Genomic DNA, 18,329 nt, shown 5'->3' on the forward strand with positions numbered 1-18,329 from the left:
AAACAATAAAGCTGCTTCATTTTAATGAAATTACTGCATAATGTGCTCTCTGACTACATTCTGGTGCTAGGTGAAATAATTCAGTAAATGATCACCAAGATACTTTACTGTGAGTTGTGATTTTCTGATTATTTCTTCAGCTGACCATCTACCATAACAACTATAAAACAAAAGAAGAGAATAACGAAGGCCACATGAATTCTTGTAAAAAAGCAATGATTTCAGAAAGCTGAGAATCTGAATAAAATTTGAACAATGGTGCAATAATTGGAACTCTGACCAGTTGGTTTTGTGTTTGATCTTGCAAGTTAATGTTGCAAGTTTCTTTTATTGCTGTGGGCTTTTGTTGAGGTTTCCTACCATGTTTAATGACAAAAATACATGTAAAGTCCATATTTTCTACCTAAATTATAAGGAATACAAGCTTCAAACTGGCTGTTGAGGTTGCACAACTAAAAAAGTATAAAGCACTCTGAGTTTTTAAACAGCTGGTCCAAATGCAGTGTAATTCTTAAGGTGGTTCTCTGGATAAACTGAGCCACTATGTATTTAAAAGTTCCAGATACACTTAGTTATATATCATGAACTTGTACTGTTCCTTGTATCATATGAAATCCTTAGTTCCTACAGTGTAAAAATCCTCAGGTGGCTCTTAACTTTCCCAGAATGTACAATATATCTATAAACTAAAAAAAGTCCCTCTTCTGTTATGAGATGCCTCTATATAAATGGAGTATACAGGATTATAAAAAATATTTCTATAATTTATGAAACTGTTTTAGAATATTAAAATGCAGTCCCAGAAAGTTAAGCATGCAATAACTATTTTGTTACAAACAGACCTATACCAGATAATTTTTAGAGGTCTTTTTAGACTTATCTCAGGTAAATGTACCAGCTGGAAATTTCATCTGCTGCAGGTTACCTTACCTTAAGACATGCATTTTGTTAGATATTTTAATTATGCTGTTAGTAAACCAGCTCAAAAAAGTAAGATAGATAAATGAGGTATAAATATTTTCATCAGTTTGACTGTTACATTATGTTGCATGAGTCAAAGACTAAAATTCTACAATTTGCTGGAATGCTGACATAATAAAAGATAATTAAGTTGGGAGCTTACATTATATGCCAAAAAATAAGATTACATAAATTAGACTTCCTGCAAGTGTGTCGGTACATTGCATGTGCCTCTATGTTGGTGGGGTGTGGGCAACAGTATGTTCCTTTGCAAGATAGTCTCTAGACTGGAGATCTCTAGACTGGAGATCTTAGTTTGCCTAAAGCAATGGGAACATGCATGCAACAAAACAGGGCTATGTTGGCACCAAAATGTGCTAAGACTAATAGATACTATCCTTACTGCTTACAGGGAATGCTACATGTGGCATAGTTATAACTAAGGTTGATAACCATGTCTACTACTTTGGTGTAGTCTTTACTAAAGAGCATTATATGAAAGCCTCAATTGACCAAAGCCATGAGGGATGGCATGGGCTCCTCTGGTGATGACCACAGTGTGAAGATACTGACTTGAAATATAAAAGAAGTAAATGATAAAGAGCATAAATTAAAAAATTAAATAAACAAACAAACAAATATCTGGTGTGTTTGTAAAATGAAGGGAAAGGGGAAGGATGTAATAGAAAGAAATGAAGGTGGTCTAAACTTGTGGACTTGATGAACACTTACAGGATGTGGAGGTATAAGATTAATTGTAAGTGAAAGGGATAAAATACATATCAGAAAGTATAAAATGGTGTCATCTAGGCAGTTGTGGGTATTTATACGAATCCATAGATTAGTTGCATATTAAGCACTGGTAAATAGTGATAATGAGAGAATTAAATATGAGTTTTTTGGGGGAAATCTGCAACATTCCAATACAGAGGAAAAGTTATTTCACTAGGTAACATGAATGGATGGATAGGAAAAGGATAAGAGAATATCAAAAAAAGTGATTGAATCATTCAGAGACTAAACAATGAATGAGAATAGAAACTACTGGTTTTCTCCTTAGGAAAATAATTGCTTCTTTGGAATACTTGGACACTTGAGTATGTGCATATGATATGTACACATGGCAAAGGAATGCATATAAATCTAAAAGGATGATTGATTTGTTTATGATGAAAGAGTAATACAAGCACAGAATGGAAAGACCATGTTTGGGTAGTTTCATGAGTGGATCTTGGGGAAAAAGTAGTCATGGAAGGAAAAGAAAGAAATGAAAGAATGTAGAGTGAAAGTAGAAAGATTGCTGGAATAGCATACATCCTATATTAAAAAGTATTAGAAAAGAGATGGGTCTCGGCTTCCAGTTGGAATGGCAGACTGAACAGCTGTGCCCGCTGGTTCAGTGGGCGGAGATGAAAACACAGTAACTTTTTTCAGGCTCAGGCAGGTTTTCCTGAAGCCCAGAAACGTTCTCTGGATCAAGGAGAATACCTGGAATCATCCCACCTGTCCACTGGAACCACAAGAGAAGCTTTCTACAGTGAGGAGAAGCTGGTTCTCTTGGTGCTTAACATTATTTTTGGGATTACTTTTAAAAAAAAATGCTTTTAAATTTTGGATTTCGTTTTTCTTCCAAAGAAAATCGCAAACAGCGTTTTGCATTGAACTGGTAAGAGTCAGCTTCCAAGCTGCACTATAGCCTTAAAGGGACTTTAAGACCGGCCACCCCATTTCTAAATCACCAATTTGTGGAGTCCTTGGTGGTCTCTGAGCCTTGTTGTTTTCTTGCAGACATTTCATTGCCAGACTAGGCAACATATTCAGTGCAAAGAGGGAGTGGGCCTTGCTCTCAGTTTATATACTGTGGCTTGCCCTGCTTGTGTTGGTGAGGGTGTTGTTCTCTCCTTGGGAGTTCTTTGATTGGGCTGTTGTTTGCTGCTTGGTTGATTGACTGAGTTAATAGTTCCTTGATTAGGGTGTATTGTGCTGTTTGGTTGTTCATCTGGTGTTAATCCTGGTGTTGATTGCTGGTGAGGAGGTGTTCTGGTCTTTTGGCTTTTCTGTTGTCTCTTTTGAATGGCATGTAAATGTTGTTTACCTCTATGTGTCTGTTGATGGCTGCTTTGCCTGAGTGCCAGGCTTCCAGGAATTCTTTTGACATTTTTGGATTTGGTTTGGTTTAGGATGCTCACAGTTTCCCAGTTGAAACTATGGTTGAGTCTGTCCATGTGTTGTGAGATTAAGGAGTTCTCATCGTGTCTTCTGACTGCTAGTTGGTGTTCGTGGATGCATTCTGCTAGTCTTCTGCCTCTCTGTCCTACATAGGGGCTGTTACAGTCTTTGCACTGTATGTTGTAAATAACCTGTTTTTTATTCTTGGGCTATTGGGTCTTTTCGGTTACTTAGTATGTTTTGAAGAGTTTTAGCTGGTTTATGTGCTACGGTAATGCCATGCAGTTGTAACAGTCTGTTGGTGGTTTCTGAGATGTTTCTGATGTATGGCAGTGTTATCCTTTTCATAGCTTCTGTTGGTTGGGTTGTAGTGGGTTGTAGTGGGTTGGGTGGTGAGGCACTTTTTGATAAAGTTGAGAGGGTATCCATTTTGCTGGAAGATGCTGTACAGATGATCTGTTTCCTTTTTTTGATGTTCTGGGTAGCTGTAGTGCATTAGTGCTTGTCTGAATAATGTTCTTACACAGCTTCTCTTGTGGGAGGTTGGATTGTTACTTTGGTAATGGAGCACTTGGTTGGTTTGGGTAGCTTTCCTGTAGACTTGTGTTTCTAACCTGCCATCATTTCCTCTACTGATGAGGATGTCCAGGAATGGTAGTGTGTTGTTGTTTTCTTCCTCCCTTGTGAATTTTATTCTATTAAAGATGTTGTTGATGGTTTCGTGAGTTTCTTCCAGTTGTTTCTTTTGTATTATGATGAAAGTGTCATCCACATACCGGATCCATACTTTGGGTTGTAAGGATTAACACCAGATGAACAACCAAACAGCACAATACACCTTCTATCTAAAAAGGAAGCTAGTATGAACACTTGCCATCAGCAGCCTCTATTTGCTCTACAAGTAGTAAACCAAATGTCCTATTCCCAGGCAATGCCAGTAGAAGGAAAAAGAGAGGTGGTATTGACAGGTGAGTGAACAAGAGAGCGGTTTTGGGTTTATTAGGATAATTAAAATTGTTGTACTATTAAGTATAATGGCAGACAATTTATGTGCTTTTTAATTTGATTTTTATTAATAGTAGACAAATGTATAGAATAGTTATGTTTTATCTTTTAGAGGGGATAAAGATGTTTAGGAGGTTTATATAAACTTTTTTCTTTAATATAAGGGGGAGGAGTAAATGTACTTAGTGATTTTTATTATGTGTTGAAGTAGAATGACTTATAGAAATAATGTGTTTTGGTTTAATATAGAGTAAAAGATTGATTATGGAAATTTTTGTGTATCCTTGCTGTTAAAAGTCGGAAGGCACATCTTTTTGTAATTAAAAAAAATTATCTTGTGTTTCTGCACCTTTTTAGGGTTTTTTTCTTTCTTTGTAGTTTTTTGGTTTTCTGTAGTTTTTATTCTTTTCTTGAAACCTAATAAAATGTACTATAAAAAAGAAAGAAAATAGATTGGTCTCCCAGCAGAATTAGTAGAAAGTAGAGGTATGGAAAGAGGTGGTAGAAGCTACTTGGAACAGAGTGAAAAGAATTATGTTACTGTATGCCACAAAAGTGGGTGGTATTATGCTAATAAGAAGAATGAAAAAGGCCATTCATAAATGGTTCAGCACTGAGAAGGGAAAAACAAGGATGCATATCTTCCAGTTGTTTAATATAAATAAGTAAATGTGTAAAAGCACTTGTTGTCATATTAAAGGTGTTTTGGTTGTGGATGTAAATATGTGTACATTTGCATACACATGATGCTGAGCTGTTGGCCAAAACCTGAATAATTTACAGCCAATTTTAGAAACAGCATATAACAAAATAAGGAATATGGATCTGAAAATGTATGTATATATGTATGTGGACTGTGGATATGCCTGGCTGCTAAAGAACAGAGAAAAGTTTAAGTGGAGGAGGAGAGCCTGCCTTGTCTCCCCACCTCAGAGAAGGTGAATGTGTGGTTTGGAGACCCAGTTTGGTCTAGTGGTTAAGGCAACGGGCTAGGAACCAGGAGACTGAGAGTTCTAGTCCCGCCGTAGGCATGAAAGCCAGCTGGGTGACCTTGGGCCACTCACTCTCAGTCCAACCTATCTCACAGGGTTGTTGTTGTGGGGAAAATAGGAGGAAGGAGTATTAGGTATGTTCGCCACCTTGAGTTATTTATGAAAATAATAAAGGCGGGATAGAAGATAAATAATAAAATATAAATAAAGTTATAAATAAATGGCAAAAACATAAGAATCTGCAGTTAAATTTCTGTATTTTGGTACATTGCTTACTATGGATGGTAAAATGAATGGAACATTTTAAGAAGTGCAAACACAAGTAGAAATATAGTGGTTAGTACGCAGGCTTCTTGCAAGTAATGAATGTTTGCCAAAAGAAGATAAATAGCTGAATCTCTGAGCATGTTTCTGCTGATTTTGGGTATGTCAGGAGAAACAAAGTAAGATGATGGCAATGGGAATTGGATATTTAATTATTGGGGGAGGGGGGAGATAGGATAAAGAATGAATGAGTGAGTGAATAAATGTGGATTAAATACAAAAGTAAATGACCAGTATAAAAAAAATCTGCTGAAGCAGTTTTGTCATATAGTGAGAATGAATGAGGATGAACTTTTTTAAAAAATGTACGTATGAAGAAAGAGTGAGTGGGTTAAGAGGAAGGGGAAGACCAAGAAAAGCTGTGATTGGGGGGAGTTGATGAGATCCTCAAAAAGAAAGGGGTGAGAAGTTTAGAGAACAATGGACATCGTATTGTCATGATGGAAGCCAGAATGGCTTGCAAGGTGAGATAGGTATGGAGTAATATAGTGAATGGTCTTGATTTAAACAAGTTTTAGCTACGTATATTTCCTTTTCACATCCCATGCCTTTCTTTTCTTTTGCTTACTATTTTTTGCTCCTGTTCTGAGCTTTGCATGCATTGCTTACCCTGAGAAGGAATAGCAGGCTGGATATGCATGAACGCAAATTTGACATTTGAGTGTGATACGTAATTTTGATAATGACTCCAGGCTACATGCTTCTATCCATACATAGAGGAGTGAATGTTTTTAAATAATAGGATTAAGCTTATGGGTTTCAGGGAGACATGTACATAAAATTAACAGTATACTCTGAATCACTTCCTAAGTATGATTAAAAAGTGTTCCCAAAAGCAACGAAACTTTCAGAGCAGTAGAAATAAATAAGTCAGTAATAGCAATGAAAATAAGCAATAAAATATACAACCTCTAAAAATTACAAATAACATTAAATAATAGAGTCAAGAAAAGCATTTGAAATTACTAGTGTTAAAAAGTTGACATTTTGCCTGACTAAATTAAAAAGGAGATTCTAAATGCTGGCAAAATAAATGTGATTCGACAATATGTAGGAAAAGATGAAATTTAACAGATTGCTATAAATATAAAATGTAATAATTATTAAATCACGAAGCTAGTCCAAGAACTTTTAGTATTATTAGATCACAGAGGTTTAAAAGAAACATTCAAATATGACAAGGAAATTGTAGAGAATATTTTTCTCATATGTCTTTACTGTGTAAGGGTTATATGAAACTTTCGTTTAGATAATACTTTGGGCAAACTGGAATAAAGAAAAATGACAAATGGAGAGTTTTTAAAAATAACTGACAAATTCAACAAGTCACTAGGATTAGTGGTACTCTTTTAAGAATTCTTAAAAAGAAGTCTGGGGTAAAGCTGCAGGTAATGAGTAAACTTGTGTTCTTTAACAGCTCAGCAGCCTAAATGGGCAACAAAGAGTAGAGTAGAGTTTCACTTGACAATTCAGTCCTTCTACCACCATTTTTTTCCTTTTGTGCCTTTGAGTCAGTTCTGGACTAGTCTCTGCAGTTTTCTTGGCAAGGTTTTTCAGAAGCAGTTTGCCATTGCCTCCTTCCTAGCGCTGAGAGCCCGGGACTGGCCCAAGGTCACCCAGCTGGCTTTGTCCCTATGGCAAGACTAGAATTCACTGTCTCTCGGTTTCTAGCCTGGTGCCTTTGACTACTACACCAAACTGGCTCTTTTTATCACCATACACAAATAGTAAAATCTCAAAGCAAATATTTTTTCCCAGTAATTATTTTTGAAGATAGGATGGGGTTTTTGCCCAGTGTACTGCCTATTTTCCATTTTATTACTTGTTCATAATTCTTCGAGAATTTTTCCATAGCCTGTGATTTTACCATTTTAAATAATTGGGCACAATCCACAAAAATGGCTATTTTACAGTTTATACGTTACTTCAACTGAGATCATTAATGAATTGTGCCTCTCCCAGTGCAGACCCTCAGCAGGAGGCACTGATTACATTTTTCTGTTGTGAAAACTGTTGTTGCAGTTTTCTCCTAGTTACTTGTTGCAGAACCAAGTGATAAGCTATAGAAGAACTGCATTCTTATTTTTGCATGATTGTTATGATTAGTTGGAACTGTGTTCTGATTAGCTTCTCTATTCATAAAAAGGAGCACCACATGGAGGGAATGTTGTCATAGTATAGCCCCACTCTAACCACGTATGAGAAAAATGCCCTCAATGGTTCTCTCATTGGCTGTAACAAGCAGAAATTCCTAAAGTGAACCTTTCAGGAAGCAGTTTTTAGATCTGCTGACAGGTGATGTAGCTAATTTTTTCGATCCCAATTGCTTTTGTGTGGAAGATTTTATATACATAGATTTGCTGGTCTGAAAATCCTTTGCCACTCTTGTCTTGGTGCTCCACACCAGCTTCACTTATTCACTATGTCTCATTGACAAGTTTCCTGGTTTTTATAATTTTTGTGTCCTAATGTTTTTGCTTGTCATTGCCTTTGACAGGGTTTATAATTTTATCTTTTGATTAAGTCTTCATGTTTAAATTAAGCTACCTTGGTTTTTGTGACTCAACTTTTTATCCATACAGCATGGTTTTGATTGTATATTTCCTAATTCCCACTTAAATTTATGTTGAACTTGATACTGCCTCAGGCATTGTTCCAATCCATTAGCAACAAATTCAAGTCAATTTGAAATTTAGGCGGCACCAAGAGTGTGCATTCCAAAGTAACTTATCACACCCTGTCAAACATTTTATTTTAGAAGATTGATTTAAATATAGATTAATTCAATCAATGTGAAACTAGTTCCCATTCTTAAAATACTCCTAAAGTCTTAATGCCAACAATATAAAAATGATAAAACATGGTTGTATGTAAATGACAATGTGTATTATTAGTATATATATACACTATGTTTGTATGTATGTGTATATATATATATACACACATAAATACACACACACACACTTTAAAAATCGATAAGGTTATAGAAGAGGTAGGTCGAGGATTAGAATGAGATCATCAACAGAAATTTAGCCATAATAATTTCAGAAGATTTTGTATCCTTCCACATACTTAGCTATAAACTCAATTTGTATAGCTTTGCTTGCTGCTTGTGTTCAGAAAGGCCATGGAAAAGGGACTTACTCAAAGATATGGTAGGTAGGCAAAAAAATGTCCTTTCTTCTGCATCTTCTGTCCCAACCATTTTTTTCTTATTCAGCTAGAAAATATGTCTTAGAACTTCAAATTAATAAAATTGTGTGAATACCGGATATTATATGAACACTTTCAATTTTTTATTTCCTAAGCAAATATGGTGATTTCCAGTTAAAGAGCACTCTCCTTGAGTAAGTCTAAGATGGGAGTCTTCTCTCTCTTTGTTTTTTCTTCAATAGAGAGCTGCACAATTAGCTTTCAGCTACAGCAAGAATTGGTTGCATGGAATCCTAGATATCATCTATTGACTGTATCCCTTGGGCTAAGCCAGGTTCTATGCCATCAATTCCTCACCACATTGAGAATTCCAACACCTATCACCTAACTATGTCAGAGTGGAGGCCTCCCAGACTCACACAATATTCTGCACTTAGGTTTGGAGGACAGAAAAATGGACAGGATTGGAGACACGTTACACTTTTTGCAAGTTGTAGTCTTTTTCAGACAGAGGCAACACGGTTACCAAGTGGGAATTAAATAAGCTCCTCAAGCAGCTGATTCAGCAGCCAAAGTTATAGTGTCTTCTGTCATTCCACATTGCCATTCCTGTCTCCAATCCATCTAATGGAACCTGTAGATTAATGCTAGAATCAAGGACCTTCTATCTGATTAATTTAGGTTGTTCAGCAATAAGAAGAAATGATATCCTGTCTTGGGGGTGGTGTAGTGGTTCAAGTATTGGACTAGATTGAAAGAGACGCAAGTTCAAGTTCACTCTCACTGGATGACTTTTTGCCAGTGACTCCCTCTCAGCCCAGTTTGTTGGGCAGAAGACAGATCTTTATGTAAGGTATCTTGAGTTCCTAGAGTAGGCTATAAATCAAATAAATAATAAAATGTTATCATTTAATAAAATACAATGGCTCACAAATAGAGCTGCATCAATATCCCTCCTGCTACCATCTTTGATGTCCCCTCATACTGCCCATCTAGAGATTGCCTGGCCTTCATAACACCTGACTTTGGGGTTCTGTTGATCATTTCACAGGGTTACCATATTGAATCCTTGGCTAACACCACAGCAAAACATCCTATGGCTACTAAGGGTTCTACTGAGTTATATCAGGAACAATTCTAAAAAGGAACAATTAAGAATCTTCCCCTGGGGGATTGCAATCCTTCTATTTTTTTAAAAAATGCTTTATCATTCTTAAGAAGGATGGAAAGCTTAGGCCTGTATTGAACCTTCACCAACTCAACCTTTTTCTTTGAATAACTCTTGTTTCAGGTTGGTATTGTTCCCATTCTTCCCCTCTTGCAGAAGGGAATGCGGCTTGCATCTTGTAGGATTCATAGTTTCACATTTCTACACTTTTCTATTATGACTTATTCCTTTGGTTTATAGTAGCTGGATCTATTTACCAATTTCATGTTGTACCATTTTGCTTCTCCATGACTCCAGGATTATTTTAATTTTATTATTTATTTTACTAGTTTTACCAACCACCACACTGCCACAAAACTTCCAGTGGTCTACACTATTTCCATTAAAAACAATTAAACCAGTACATTAAACAGTATATCAAACAGTGATAAACAAAAGACTTAGCATCCATTAACAGCAAGGAGTTCAAAGATATATGGAATAGCTTAGCCTTTACCACCTTCCTGAATGACGAAAGAGAGGGTGCCATTTTGAATTTCTGAGGATAAGGATTTCCAAAGGATTAGAGCCAGTACCATTATATCTTGCTCCCCCTTACCTGAAATCTCACACTGAAGGAAACTCAACATCTTAACATTGGACATGTGGATTGGATTGGTGGCCTACTGTATTTTGCACCAGCTGCAGCTTTTGGGTGAAAGTACAATTCCTTGTTAAGCACATCGCCGTAGTCTACCTTAGAAGTGATAAGGGCATGAATTACTACCATCAGGCCTCCCATTCCAAGAATGGCTGCAGCTGGCACTTGTTGGCACATTCCTCTCCTCCAAGGTATCATTTATTTTATTGCTATAATATACAGGAGGGAAAAAGGAAAAAAAAAATAGGGAAACAGAAAAAAATATATATTTTTTTAATCTTCAAGATTAGAATGAAAATCTATAATGAAGCCTTTTAAATTAAGGTATTTCAACTTCCTTCAGTGAGTGTTATGTACAGTTGTAATCAAAATTATTCAACCCCCATTGCAAATCAGGTTGATTGTCAAAATGTACAGACTTTCAGCTGTTTACAATGAACAAATCAAACAAAAGCAATTGAAATAGCTCAACACAATGTATGCTTCAAAGTGTCCCCAAAGTCAACTGAAAATGCAACTTATGACTTCTCTAGTCTCAAAATTATTCAACCCCCTAAATCCATCACAACAGCACACATACAGTATGCAAAACAAGTGTTGTCTCAAGCACACCTGATGCAACTAATCAAGGGCTTCATTAGTTGCACTGGGTGTGCTTGAGCTGGAACACATGAAATACCTGAAGTGGCTAGGGGTTTGTTGAGTGTCACGTTTGACTGCATTTTAGAAATACAGTATGGCTAAGTCAAAAGAATGGTCCAAAAAGTTAAGAGAAGAGATCATTGCCCTTCACAAACAAGGAACAGGATACAAAAAGATAGCGAAGGCACTGAATGTTCCTAGAGACACCATTGGAAGCATGGTTCACAAGTTCAAAGTTAAAGGAACAGTGGTTACACTACCTGGACAGGGCAGAAAAAGGAAGCTGTCAATGGCTACAACCAGATTTCTGAGAAGGCAGGTTGAGAGAAACCCTCAAGTGACTGCAAAAGACCTGTAGCAAGACTTGGTGGCAACAGCCACTGAAGTTTCAGTGAGCACAGTAAGGCGCGTACTAAACACAGAAGGTTTCCATGCCAGAACTCCAAGATGTACACCACTACTGACCCAAAAGCACAAGAAAAGTTGGCTCCAATATGCTCAAAATGATATAAATAAGCCACAGAAGTTTTGGGATTCTGTTCTGTGGAGTGATGAAACAAAACTGGAACTTTTCAGCCCAATGGATCAGTGGTATGTCTGGAGGAAGAAGAATGAAGCATACGCTGAAAAGAACACTCTGCCTACAGTTAAGCATGGTGGTGGCTCGGTGATGGTCTGGGGCTGCTTTGCATCCTCTGGCACTGGAAACCTGCAGCGTATGGACAGCAAGATGGATTCATTGAAGTATCAGGAAATCCTAGAAGAAAACATCATGCCATCTGTAAGGAAGCTGAAGCTTAGGTGTCATTGGACCTTCCAACAGGACAGTGATCCCAAGCATACCTCAAGTTCCACTGAGGCTTAGATGCAGAAGTCCTGGAAGATTCTACTGTGGCCATCACAGTCACCTGGCTTGAACCCCATAGAAAATCTCTGGTGGGACTTGAAGAAGGTGGTTGCAGCATGCAAACCCAAGAATATTACTGAACTGGAGGCCATTGCTCATGAGGAACGTGCTAAGATTCCTCAGGAACGCTGCCAGAAGCTGGTGTCTGGCTATGCATCTTGTTCGCAGCAGGTCATAACAGCAAAAGGTACTCTAAGTACTGAAGATGCTTGCCATGAAGGGGTTGAATAATTTTGAGACTAGAGAAGTCATTATAAGTTGCATTTTCAGTTGACTTTGGGGACACCACTTGAAGCATTCATTGTGTTGAGCTATTTCAATTGCTTTTGTTTGATTTGTTCATTGCAAACAGCTGAAAGTCTGTACATTTTGACAATCAGCCTGATTTGCAATGGGGGTTGAATAATTTCGATTACAACTGTAACTGTGATTATTACAGCTGAAAAAGAGCCTACTGATTGTGCAAGCATTTATTCATTGTCTTACTCTGCAGCTATCAGGCACAAGTTTTCCACCAAGATCTTGATTCCCATTGCCTGACAGCTTGGAAGATTCAATACCACAACCTCTTTGGGTTGAAGTAGAAGTTAAGTTGGCTTACCTGTTATTGCAGTTTTTTGGCCAGCTGTGAATTCACACAATCAACCCTCCTACTTTGCTTAACCTCAGGAGACCGCACTGTCCTTCTGGACCCACTTTGTCCATTTTATTATAGGTGTTTGAGAGAAGCCATTCCTATTTGCATGATATGATAAGTTGGACTCCCACCAAACAATTCTGTTATCTCTAGAAGGATCCAAATGGGTTTCTGCTCATGCAGCTCACCCTTGTTTTTAAATTCACTTGAAAAACTGCAACTACAGATAAATAACTGGTTCATTTGTCCAAAATGTAGAAAATATAGACCCTATATATGGAACTTCTGGAATTAGACATTTTGGTTCAGAACTTCATTTAATGCCCATACATGCTATGATTCCTAACCATCTCATCAGATCTTTTTGATTGCCATAAAAACAAGAATATTGAGAAATTTATCCTATTGAGTTGTTTGTTTGTGTGTCTGCTATTGCTAGACAATGAAGAATGTTAACATCTTCCTTGACATTGTGAGCATATCAGGCAGTTGGTGTTTGCCTTCCTGTTACTATTAGCATATGGCTATTAAAGCTCCATTCCATAATGTACTATTAAGAGTGCTCTTTTGAAGTTGGCATTAAGAAGAAACACCATCACTCTTTTTTACAGAGTGCCTCTATTCCTTCCAATATTGATATACTTCTATTGATTAACCTCTGCTGCTTGATTTCCCAGTATGAGTATGAGGGATGCATATGTTTCCCCACTGATCCATGGAATTTTGTAGATTTCTCAGACTCTACCTCTGGGATCTACTTTGGAGGAGGAGATGAGAGGTTTGACAACTCTTAAATCCTAACAAGCCCAAAATGAGAGGATGGTTACTCTAGATCCCAATGGATCAGGTAGTGTTCACCGCACAAAGACTACTGCTGCCAGGTGTTTCTCATTATAAAGATCACATCCAGCTCTTTGGGCTATGGCTATTTCCCTCCTTCATACCAATTGTGGACTGTCAATCTCATTGCCATCAGTCCCACCATTATTGGGTAAAAAACCACCTCTACATTAGGCAGTTTGTTCTGAAAGGTTACCTATTTGCATACACCACTCCAACTCACTTGTTAACATTATTGTTCAACCAATTTCATAATTACTGGCTGGAGAAGATTGTGCAGATATTTTGAGATCACTGGAGCAGTATAGGACGTAGACCCTTTTTTGCTTCCCAGTAATGTTGTTCCTCTGTTTTCAGTCTCCTATGGCATCAGGTAGCCACATTCAGATTAAAAATGCAGCAGGCTCAACAGTCAGCTGCAGATCTGCTATTTTGGGTCTCCCGTGCTAATTTCAGTTCTGCAATAGCCACCCTATCATTTACCACTGTTATTTCAAGCAGCATCATATGTGTGGCAAAACCTATGTAAGCTTGGAACCTCAAGGATTTGAAAATCTCTGTAAGATCAAGAACAGACATGTTTCCTCTTCCAACTCCCTTTTCCAACTCCCAGGTGGCTTGAACAGCTCACAACAAGACTCAAGACCACTCAGTTCACTCTGGAGAGCAGGAAACTAGATACAGTGAGTTGCTGCTTTGTCAGTCGGGACAGCTAACCATCAGGGAAAAAGTAGCATCCTTTCCCCACCTTTTTGGGATGATAAGGAAGACATGGCAGAAAAGTTTATTGCCAAGGCTAGCAGGCTTTACAGCCTTCAGATCACCATCACCACAAAGCAATATGTGGATTGTAGTTTAATGACGTTAACCAGGGCCATGACTCTCCATAGACATGCTTTGCTCCATAACGTGATTCCAGTTCCAGAAGAGACACATTTCCATATCATTGGAACAAGCTGTTGTTTCATGCTTTTTCTCACTTCCATCATGAGGGTGGTCATGAGACTATGCCTATCCCTTTCTTATGCATTCTGATTGCCCCAAATGATTTAAAAATTACTTTTGTCTCCTGATATTAACAGTGCCTCTATTTACTTTCTCAACTAGAATTCCTTTGGTAACAAGGCAGGAGTTATCACTGGAAATCTTTTATCCTGAAGGGCCAATATACTAACAAATGCCACACACACTCATTAGGAAGACATTGCTTCCATATCATCCAAACTCCTGTGCAGTTGTAACTTCATGCAAATTACTCACACTTGTCTAACAAATAGGAAGATTTTTGAAAAAAATCTTTACCACAGGTATTTACAGAAAGAAAATAATTAGTTCATGCACTACCGTGTGTTATGATTCCCAATAGTACGATACAGCAAATTAAGCAGAGGGCATGGGCTTCCACTTTGCCAAGTAAGGAGCAAAAAGGGTGCTGAGGTAATGGCAGGACAATTATTCAAGTCTTAGACATTGAGGAAAAACTCAGGTTTGCATAGCGGCAACATAAAGAGCAGAAAGAACAGACTCTGGGTGATAGTAAGACAGAAAACCAAGCTCATTCACTAATTTAATGAGCTTATAGTTTACTAAGTAATGACTTATTTCAGCATTTTCAAGATTATTAGATGTATTAATAGAAAAAATATTCAATGAAAGCATTCTGTATATCTTCTGTTTAGTCATTATACTAGCAATAACATTTCTCTTTTTCTTAATAACAGAAGCTAGCAATTTTGAAATTTACAAACTTTCCAAACTTATTACACCTATTTTTCAAGTAACTTAGGGCTCTTCTCTACAATCCACTGTCAGATGCCTCTCTAACAGTTTTCAGAGGACGTGTTCTCATGACACAACCTCCATTTCATCCCAAATTCACTGTGGAAGCCAACTGATTTCATTCTTAGCTGTTCCTTGGCCTATGAATGATCAACAATGCCTCATTCATTATCTTAGTGATGATATGGTGAGGCACTGGCAACTGCCAAGTTTCTGTTGGCCTATTGAGGCTACTATGGGCTCATTCCCTCCCCTTCAGGGCACTGCCCTCCAGGACCATTTTGGCTTGAGCTGCAGAAGAAACTATATACTGTACATGGTTTCCATGGAGTTGTGAAGAGTTCTCACAGAGTTAGTGAAAAACAAAATGATAGCAAAACTAGCAATTATAGAAAGAAAGTATAAATGGAGATAGACAGCAGATCAGCCCTCTAAAAATATGGGGCCAAGTAGTCTATTTCATAGGGTGGGAAGGAAAACAAACTGCAAGAGAGTTTGAATAATCCCCTCCCCCCTTCTGTTTCTGTATGCATGTATTTACTGCTAAGTCCTTATATACACTAGTAATTGCTCTTTTTTCTTTTCTCTCCTGGTATCAAGAGCACTTTACTTACTATATGTGTTATTAAACTCCTGTTCAGGGCTCTTTCAAAAAACCAATAGACCTGGCTGTAAAAAATAATAATAAAGGACAATTTAAACTGGGAAACAGTTGTCTTGTTGGTTCTTAATTACTTTTTAATTTTATTTATTGTGTAAATTTATATGGCTGCCCACCTTACAATCAACTCTGTGCAGAGAAATAACATAAAGAATAGAAAAACAATGAAAGTAAAGATGCCAGATAAAATTCCCTTAACTTGACCAAGCATAGACTGGACTCCTTTAACATTCCAGCTCCAGCCCTGAGGAAAGATACAAGTTTTTAAAACCTTCTAAAAGGCTAACAGGGTTGGGGCAGTCTGAACCTCATGGGGGAGGCTGTTTCATAGGGCAGGCACCATGGCAGAGAATATATTTTATACTACTACATTCCCTTGAGGGCGGTGCATTGAGGAATTTCTGCTGCATCTAATGAAAAGTTTTGCACAGCCATGCTTTCTACTGTTTTTGTTTCTTTGGGAGGGACTCAGTACCACTCTGGGAACTCCATGGGATATTTCCAAGTGCTACCAACGGTGGCCACTCACTGTCAGCTCTGCCATTTCTTTGCAGCACTTATTAATTTGAAATATTTGTTATCTGGGATGAAGATGACAGGAATTCTGCCACTCTCCCCTTCTAGTCAAAGTGACAGGAAGACCTACTAGTCTTCTGGAGGACTGGTAAACATCTGTTGAAAAAACAGCCCAGCTGAAAGGTTGATTGGGTGAGGACAGACTGGGATGAAGCTCATGGAATAAACTGTGCTATTTCTGGACACAGAATTTTTTGGAAGACCAGTAGATTAATGTTCAGAAATAGCCCAAGTAACAAGGTACTGGTGTGGAGCACCTCTGCAATGGTGACCTGTCCCTTGGGCAACTTGAAAGCTGGCTAAAGCCTCCATTCCAGGCATACTTTCATTCTTACTCAAGCCCAGCTATCACAATGTAAGGAAAGGAACTGATTTTTTTTCTTACTGGCTGGTGATGCCAAGTGGGAAAAAAATGAAAGCTATCTAAAAACAGAAAGAATGACAGCCAACTGAAAGGCACTACAAAGCTATAATAAAATGTGCTGATTCCTAACTTAGCCCACTGTCCTTCAAATGTGTTGGGAATATAACTTCAGAATTTCTAGACAACCAGGATTAGTTCTGCTGACATTTTAGACTTGCCAATTTTAGATTACTTCATGGCTTGCATGGTTAGACTACCAACTTTATATCTGCTTATCTGGCATACTCTTCATATTGACCATTCATTAACTGAGGAATATAGATAATGAACTTTAAATACACCAGATATTAATAATTCTCACACACTAAGTCTTTCAGAACACTAAAACATATTAGAAAGGAGATTCTTACAAAAAATAACATATACATGTCATTATGGCTGAACCTTCAATAACATCTACACCTTGGTTAATAGTAGCTTTATTCTTGTGTTTCATATATGCCAGGCAATCCTCAATAAAATTTCTAATGCTTTATCTCTACAACTTGCTTTACCCTACCTCTTATACTTGCCATATAACTGGCAATTCATCTTAAGCTAAAAATATCAAGAAAAAAGTCACAAAGGTGGAAGCACCTAGACAAGGTTGATTAGACAGAGTTAGTACTTGAATTGGTCAACACCAAGAAATCCCAGGTTTTGCAGACTAGACTGAAAAGTTAATTTTAAAACAATCTGGAAGAAGGCACTAGCAAAGTACAGTATTTCCATATTAATGCCAAGAAAACAATATGGATATATCCATGTAGTTACAGGAGATAAGCTTGAGTGGAAAGAGACTTCCATGAGATTTTAAGGAAATATTTCAAAGAATAGACATGCACAAGGGTCATTCCAAAAGCCACTGCAGGCAAATGAAATATTAGGTTTTTCTTCTTTTCCTACTTTTCACTTGGATTCATACTACTTATACATTGCAGATGTTAGAAATGTGGTTGGAACTTGGATATGGAAAGCAACTCACTTATCTCTATAATAATAACAAAAATACAAATAAAAATAGCCAGTGTAGTATAGCAGCTGGAAATTAAGGGTGATAGATCTAATATATCTGGAGAGTATTAAGATGAGCAAGATTAGACTAGAACATTAGTAATTTCTTTACGTGTAGTTTCTAAAATGGGAATAGAGAAAACCTCAGGCATTGTGTAGTAGTTTTTTGCCATTAAGTTTTTCAGCATTTTTCAAAAAAGAAAAAGAAAATTATTAGTGGATCATTTTTTAATCTATTTCCAAATATCACTTATTAAAAAACAGTATCTAAACATTTCAGCATCTAAACATTAATTTTATTTTGGTGGATTATATACCAAGTAAATCTTGACCTTCGGACATATCTAACCTGGTTAACACACAATGGCTTCGCAAGTTGCAGAAAGGTCAGCGGCAAGAACATTAAGCAAATGAAGAGAGAAAGCAGTCCCATACTGTGAGGACTGTGCTCTGTTCCAG

The 18,329-nt window shown here is 37.4% G+C and overlaps 2 protein-coding genes across 2 annotated transcripts in view; both read left to right on the plus strand.

Annotated features, from left to right (window-relative positions):
* Positions 1–18,329, plus strand: part of PDK3 (pyruvate dehydrogenase kinase 3) — a 674,093-nt gene that overhangs the window by 326,444 nt on the left and 329,320 nt on the right. The gene's annotated exons all lie outside the window — the stretch shown is intronic.
* POLA1 (DNA polymerase alpha 1, catalytic subunit) overlaps positions 1–18,329 on the plus strand; it is a 251,317-nt gene that overhangs the window by 223,715 nt on the left and 9,273 nt on the right. The window lies entirely within an intron of this gene.

Source organism: Candoia aspera, chromosome 5, assembly GCF_035149785.1.
Source record: "Candoia aspera isolate rCanAsp1 chromosome 5, rCanAsp1.hap2, whole genome shotgun sequence".
Classification (NCBI taxonomy): Eukaryota; Metazoa; Chordata; class Lepidosauria; order Squamata; family Boidae; genus Candoia; species Candoia aspera.